The sequence below is a fragment of the Elephas maximus genome, chromosome 22 (genome assembly GCF_024166365.1).
Source record: "Elephas maximus indicus isolate mEleMax1 chromosome 22, mEleMax1 primary haplotype, whole genome shotgun sequence".
In the NCBI taxonomy this organism is placed as follows: Eukaryota; Metazoa; Chordata; class Mammalia; order Proboscidea; family Elephantidae; genus Elephas; species Elephas maximus.
In genome coordinates, this window is record NC_064840.1 from 34524381 (window position 1) to 34531664 (window position 7284).

General features: G+C 53.8%; 1 pseudogene; it reads right to left on the reverse strand.

Moving 5' to 3' along the window:
- Positions 1 to 209: 209 nt before the first annotated feature.
- LOC126065453 (protein DGCR6-like) lies at positions 210 to 6329 on the reverse strand (annotated as a pseudogene).
- Positions 6330 to 7284: the final 955 nt, after the last annotated feature.

Sequence of the window (7284 nt, forward strand, 5' to 3'; positions counted from 1 at the left end):
GTGAGAGGGTGCTAGAACCTCCAGCCTCCACTCAGCCCTGGGGCAGACAGCAAACAGGCTGTGCTCACTCTCCCTTGTACTCAGCATCCTAGCATTTGGATAGGAACACTCAGGCAAAGGTGAGTGGTAGGCACAGGCAAGTTGGGAAGAAGGTGGCCAGACATCAGGAAAATGAGCTCCATGCAGCTCAATGCTACCTGTGGGACAGGGCTACCCTCCCAGCCAGGTTGGGCAGTGGTTGACTGGTGGGGACCCCACCTGGTCACAGGGTTGCCTTCCCCATCTGGCAGTCCCTCTGCTGCAGCTTCCGGATTAGTTTCAGCAGGTTCATCTGCAACGTCAGCTCCTGAGGTACAGAGGGGTTCCCCTGTCAGGGACAGAGTAACACTGGGCCCCTGTGGTCCCAGCAAAGGCCTCAGAGGCTGCCTTTTCCCAAGGTCTCAGAAAGAGGGACTAGGGCCTAGAGGGTGCCAGGAAGTGAGATGACTGGGCTGACTTCTGGGTGAAGGGGCAAAACCCAGGCTACATACACCCCACGATAGGGCCTGCAGTTGGCCTGGCTCAGTGCATACAGAAGTACACGCTGGGCCCGGGCTAGGTGGGAATGCCCCTGTCACCAGCAGACTCACCCTCCTGTGGGCAGGGGTGGGGACAGAGCCCCTTCCTGGAGTCTCATTTCAACTCCCCTGTCCCCCCCAAAAAATATTGGGCCTGTATCCTCAGCGACCAGCTGTAAAGCCCCAAGAGGAATTGAGCCTTTGGGACCAGCATCACCTGGTCAAGCCAGGGCGCTGACCTGCAGGTTCGTGGTGATGTAGAAGCCAGTGACTCCTGCCTTCTCCAGCGTGCTCTGCTGGTCTGCCACCATCTGGTCCAGCTCTAGGATGATCTTTTTGTCCATAGTTTGCTGCTCCTCATGGATCCACTGCCTGCCACTGCGAGTGCACCTGAGGGCGGCTCTGGGACACTCAGCCCTCTACCCGCCAATGCCACCAACACTCACTGCTGGCCTGCTACCTTCTTCCCTAGCCCTCTGGCCTCACTGGCACCAGCACTGAGACTACCAATGGTGGCTTCAACCGCCCCTAGGCCTCTTCCCCTCCCCTCAGCCACACTAAACCTGAAGAAGGGTTGCACATTGGCCTGCCCTCCCCCACACTCTCTTCTGTCCTCTAGGAGGCTCTTGCCAGGTGTCCTTCTGGTGCTGATCCATGGCTCTGGCCACCTCCTCTGGGCTTCCCTGCGCTCCCTGGCTGTCTCACACACATTTCTGTGGGCCACCTGCTCTCTTCCATGTCAGTTATACTCCAGGCCCCAGACTGACCTGGAGCTCCCCAGATGCAGGGAGCTGTGTGACTTAAGGGCCTGGCACTGGTCAGATGGAAACAGAACTGGGAGTCAGCAGGCAGGGGTAGATGGGCCTCTGCCTGACTGGCCCTGTCACCACCCCACTCTTGCCCTTGCACCCTCGAGGCCACTGGGAAGGTGGGCGTGGAGGAGGTCTGGGCCTGCCACATCATGCCTTCACCTGAATACCTGCTCTGCCATGTGTTCTGTGCACGTCCCCAACCCAACAGGAGCCACTCTCTGGGGGAGCAGGGAAATCACAGACAGGTCCTCTTCTCCACCCTGTCCCATGCCCCCACCCCACATGGGATATTGAACGCTCTACCCCATATTAAGAGCCATGGACTCATCAGCCTCCAGCCGCCTGCCCCAGAATACTCCCTGTGCAGCCACCCAGGTCTCAAGCCACTCTTAGTGTCTCCAGCGTGGTGCAGTCAGCAGAGCCCATGTGGGGCCCACGAGAAGGGGCCAGGCCCTGGTTACTCTGCCAGCTCCCCTTACCTCCAGTTCACACTGCTATGCCTCCTGGAGCAAGGGCAAGTTGTGGGGCTGGCAGGCCTCCTGGGCTTCCTCATGCTTCTGCCACAGCGCTTGTCTGAGCACTGGGGAGGAATGGGAGGGCCCCTGAGCAGGTGGTGGGGGTGGGGGTAGGCCCAGGGGATGCCTCATTCCTCCCTGCCCACCCATCCTGTACAGGCCTCAGCATCACACCACACAGCAACCAAGCCAGAGGGGAAAATGGGAAACCCAGTGGGAAGTAGGTGGGCACTCCATGCACCAGAAAGCTGGCCAGAGATCTGGCCCACACTGGCCCCCAGGCCGCCCTCACTTAGGGCAGGGCCCTTCCCCAGAGGGACAGAGGTTACCAGGGGACAGAGGAAGGGCCAGCTGTTGTAGCCCGGGCTCAGAAGACCAAGGGGGTAGGAGGAGGCACGCTGGGAGAGAGGCTGCAGTCTGGAGGCTTTTGGGCTCTGACAGCCACAGGCCAACCGTCCCATCATTCACAGGTACCCAGAGAGATGCCCAGACACCACCACCCCAGGCAAAAACCTGGAACTGGAGGAGGAAAGAGGGATCATTGTGCAGGGTGGAGGGCAGCTGCCACACCAAGGGGTGTGGTTATGCTGCTCTTCAGGAGGGGCAGAGCCAGCCCTGCCCCCCACCCACAGCTCCCAGCCCCTCCCTGGCCGCCAGAGCAGAAGGATGGGCAAGGACCCTGGGTGGCCCAAGGATGGGTGTGGGAGAACCCACCACCTCACACTGTGTGTGCATGCCAGGCCTGTGGGAATCCTGACTGCAAATCTGGGCAGTGAGACCCAACACCAGAGAAAGACTCTGCAGTGACAGGAAAAGCAAACCTCTGAGAAAGTCATCACTCAAATGAAGACAATGCAGCCTTGATAAACAAGACGGAGACGCCACCCCAGATGACAAGCAGATACACCAGAATAAAAATGATGGCAAGAAAACCCCAAGGCAAGTGCAGATGGAACCCTGGTGTCCTATGAGCCGAGAGAGGCCCAGTGCTGGGGAATCTGTATTGCTCAGAGAGGGATTTACCAGGCAATGCTCCCATGGTCCCTGCTAAACTGTGTCAGACACAGATTTGTGCAGAATTGTCCAGTCTGACAGGAATAGACAGAGGAGAAAGGTTTCATGGGATGAAGAGAAACCTCCAAGAAAAGAGAATATGGAAGATAATGCGCCAGAGCCCCAGACCCGTAAGTGTCAAATGGCTAAATCTCTGTGGTACAGAGGGGTCCTCAGCTGTTAGAAAACACAAAACCCAACACTCTGGTCCTGGGAAGAGACCTCAACTTACAGCTGTTCTTGGGAGGGTCTGTGGGGTCTCACTGCCAGCAGCCTGGCACTTACCGTGCCCACAGCCTCCACTTCCTTTTTCTTGGCATTCTGTGCACACCTCGACTACATTTATCACATTAAATGTGTTTTAAACCAAGAGCCACCCTCAAGACATCTCCATACCCAGGGATGAGAAAGATACTCCTGGTTAATACTTTTAGCTGCTAACTGAAAGGTCAGGAGTTTGAGTCCAACCAGGGATGCCTTGAAAGAAAGGCCTTGTGATCAATCTACGTACTTCCAAAAAATCAGCCACTTAAGACCCTATGGAACACAGCTCTTCTCTGATACACATGGGGTTGCCATCAGTTGAAACAGACTTGACAGCAACTGGGACTGGTTGGTACGGTTACTTGGTTACAGTGAATACAATAAAACAGGCAAAAAAACAGGACATTTCACCTGCTTTGCTCCATTTATCAAATGTTGCCACAAAGCCCAGATCAATTCCCAGTTTCCACTGGGTAAGCAACCACAAGGTAAAAAGGGAGCTGTGCCAGCTCCTGGGGTAGAAGGGACTTAGTAATGACCAAGGAAAGCAAACAGAGCCATTCACCACCAGCTAAATCAGCTAGGAGGAAAAGGTGCATGCCTACAGCAAAACCAAAACCAAACCCGTTGCTGTCGAGTCAATTCTGACTCATAGCAACCCTACAGGACAGACTAGAATTGCTCCACAGGGTTTCCAAGGAGTGCCTGGTGGATTCAACTGCCAACCTTTTGGTTAGCAGCTGAACTTTTAACCACTACTCCACCAGGCTTTCCCACCTATGGCTGCAGCACCAAAAACATGTCCAAACCTTCTGAAGGACAAAGGGCAAAGTGTACGCAGAGTTTTTAAAAACACCCCACTAAGAAGAACCAGGGCTCCATGGAGAAATGGCAATTCCAAGACTGAGGCACAGAAAGGACAAGAAAAGGTGTGCCTAAATGAACATGTTCCCATACCAGAAAGTAAGGAAGTGCTCAAGCAATGATGGGGACCCGTCCAAAAGACAGGGAGCCATCTGATGCTCTCTCCTGGTCACACATGGTACAACTTGAGCATTAAAAAGGATAATCAGATGTGGTCTTCAGATTTCTGAAGTGTATGCATCTTATACATCAATAAAAAGATTTAAAAAGACAATCCCCCAAACATTTAAGGAAGAAATGATACCAATTGTACACTAATTTTTCCAGAAAACTGAAAAGAGACTTCCCAACTCATTCTGAGACCAGCATTACCCTGATACCCAAATCAGACGAAGAAAGAACAAGAAAACAAAACACAGATCAATATCCCTCATAAACACAGAGGTGAAAATTCTTAAGATTTTAATGTATTGAATCCAACATGTGTAAAAAGGATAACATATCATGACCAGGTAGGATTTACCTAAGAATGCAGTTTATCCCAGAAATTAAAAAAATCAATCAATGCAATTCACCACATTAAAACAGAAAAACCACATGATCACCTCAGTAGATGCAGAAAAAAGATTTGACAAAATTCAACATCCAGTCCTGATAAAAACACACTAATCCTGGGGCCAACCAATATCGTCTGCCCCGATGCGGGGGGGGGGGGGGGGGGCAGGATCACTTGGAGGAATTTTTGCCACAAATATGTAGCCTGGATCTAATCAGGCCTCTAGACCTGCCTCCCAATTTACAGAAAATATAGAGATTCATAGTGAAGTGTAATGGTATTCTTATACATTTAGAGACGTAAAGAAATATGACAAACTATTAACACTGAATCCAGGTAGAAAGCATATAGATACCCGTTGTAGTGTTCTTTCAACCTTTCTAAATGTCTGAACCTTTTTTTTTTTTTTTTTGCTTTTTCAATAATAACTTGGGGGGAAATAAAATAACAGAAGTGGGAAACCTGATGGAGCTAGGGGACCTGCCTTACATCCCTTGCAGGAAGGGCCCCAGGGTCCCCAGTGTTCCTGGGTGGGGACGCCCAGGAGTTGCCAAGGCTCAAGAGGCATTGGCTGCGCTTGTGGCTCACAGGGGAAACGTTTCAGGTGTCAAAGGGAATTCCTGGGAATTCCATGCGCAGCCGGAGAGGGATGTGGCCCCAAAGGACGCGCCAGTCCTGGACAGACCATCTTCCACAGCGGGGCAGTCAAGGGCCACGCGGGCGGCAGCCACCCAGGTCTGTCCCGTGGGCTGGCCGAACACCAAGGACTTGGGCCATCCTGCCTGGAGGAGGTGGGGAGCACCGCGGAGTCCGAACAAGGAGTTTCTGGACGTCGTTCTACGCGGGCAACTGACAAAACTGACGAGCCTCATCTGTCACCAAAAAAGCCCGCCGGGGGGCTCATCCCGAGAGTCGTCTTTCCCGGGGAACCCCTTGCGTGGCCCGCCGCCCCGCCCGCGCACCTCGGTGGCCGTCCTGCAGCCGCAGGCGCTGGCTGTACAGGCTCTTCTCGGTGAGGTGCTGGGTCTCCAGCAGCCCCTGCACGATCTCGAACACGCTGCCGTCGAGGAGCGCCAGGGCCAAGTCGCTGAGCGTGGTGTAGGACAGGCGCCGCTGGCAGGAGCTACGAACAGAGGGCGCGTGAGCGCGGAGGGGCCGCGGGTCGCCTCGGCCCGGCCGCCGCCCACCTCGCCCCGGGTCGTGCACCTGGGCAGCTCTTTGCAGCGCCGACGGCAGCTGGTAATGTCGCTCCTGCTGCCGGGCTCCGTCCGCCGCCTCCTCGAAGGCGCCGGGGTAGCGCTCCCTCTCGCTGGCGCCCCGCCTGCCGCCGGCCACAGCGACGCGTCGCGTCTTTTACCTCAGTCGACAGCCCGGTGCGTTCCGCCGCCCGCCCGGCCGAAGCTCGCCCCGCCCCTGCGTCATCGGGACTAACTCGCCCCGCCCCCGGCGCGCCCGCCTCGAGGCCCGCCCTCCCGCCCCGCCTCTTCCGGAAGGAGGCTGGTCCGGAATGAGGCTCGTCCCGCCCCTGCGTCACCGGGACAAACTCGCCCCGCCCCCGGCCCGCCCGCCTCGAGGACCGCCCTCCCGCCCCGCCTCTTCCGGAAGGAGGCTGGTCCGGAATGAGGCTCGTCCCGCCCCCAGCCCAAGCTGAGTCTAGCCCCGCCCCTCCGCGGAGGTGCCCAAGGGATCCCGCCTTGTCCTTGGCCATTACCCTGCTGCCCTGCACCCGCGCCCTTGGAGTTTTGCTAAAATATGCAGACCCAGGAGCCTGGTCAATTCCAGGCTAGATTCTGGCCACCCCAAGGGGAAGGCCAATTAGTTGTTCCTGGGTAACCTAGAGGAGCAGAAGGTGCATCTCAGTCTCCAGGTGAAATAAAGGAGAAGCTTCTGGTGGGTGGCGGGGTGTTTCATGCGTGAAGGCCTACCACAGCAGTAAGAAAGTCTGCTCAGGTAGCCTCAGTATCCCTGTGAGGTTGGAAGGTTGGAGAAAGTACAGCTTGTAGATGTCTCCTTCCCTGCAGTGAGTTATCTGGCTGTCAGTGTGTTACTCACTGTCTTACTTTAGGTTTCTGGAAAAGAAACATAGATCCTCATTCGGTAGTGGATTTGATGTAATTGCATTTCAGGTTTAGACAGCACATCTGTGTACTGCTACTCTCATTTAACTTGGGGTTCTAGGAACATTATGTAGTTGAGTTCTTAAACCATTGAACTGGAAAGCTGAGCAGCCCCTTGCATATCTTGATGTTTGCCTACCTGGCATTGTCCTTACAGGTGACAGGTTGTCCTCCTTATATGGGTGAGCACAGAGGCTCAGATGAGGTCATTTGCCAAGGATTCACTTAATGCAATTAAACCCCAGATTGGATTTACCACCTTGACTCAGAGCAAAATAAATCCTGGTGGGTTAAAGTTTTAAACATTAAAAAAAAAAAAAAAAAAGTGTAGGTAAGCATTTTTTTTTATTATAAGTGGACACAAAACCAGAATCTACAAAATGAAGACTTAGAAGTCTAATGACATGAAATCTAAGCACCTATTTTTTCTTTATTATCTGTATCACATCTCTGGTATAATGATTTAATATTATATTTAAAACACATGGCACATAGCAAGTCATAATAAATGATGCCTGCTGTTTTTCTTCATTGAAATTTTAATAT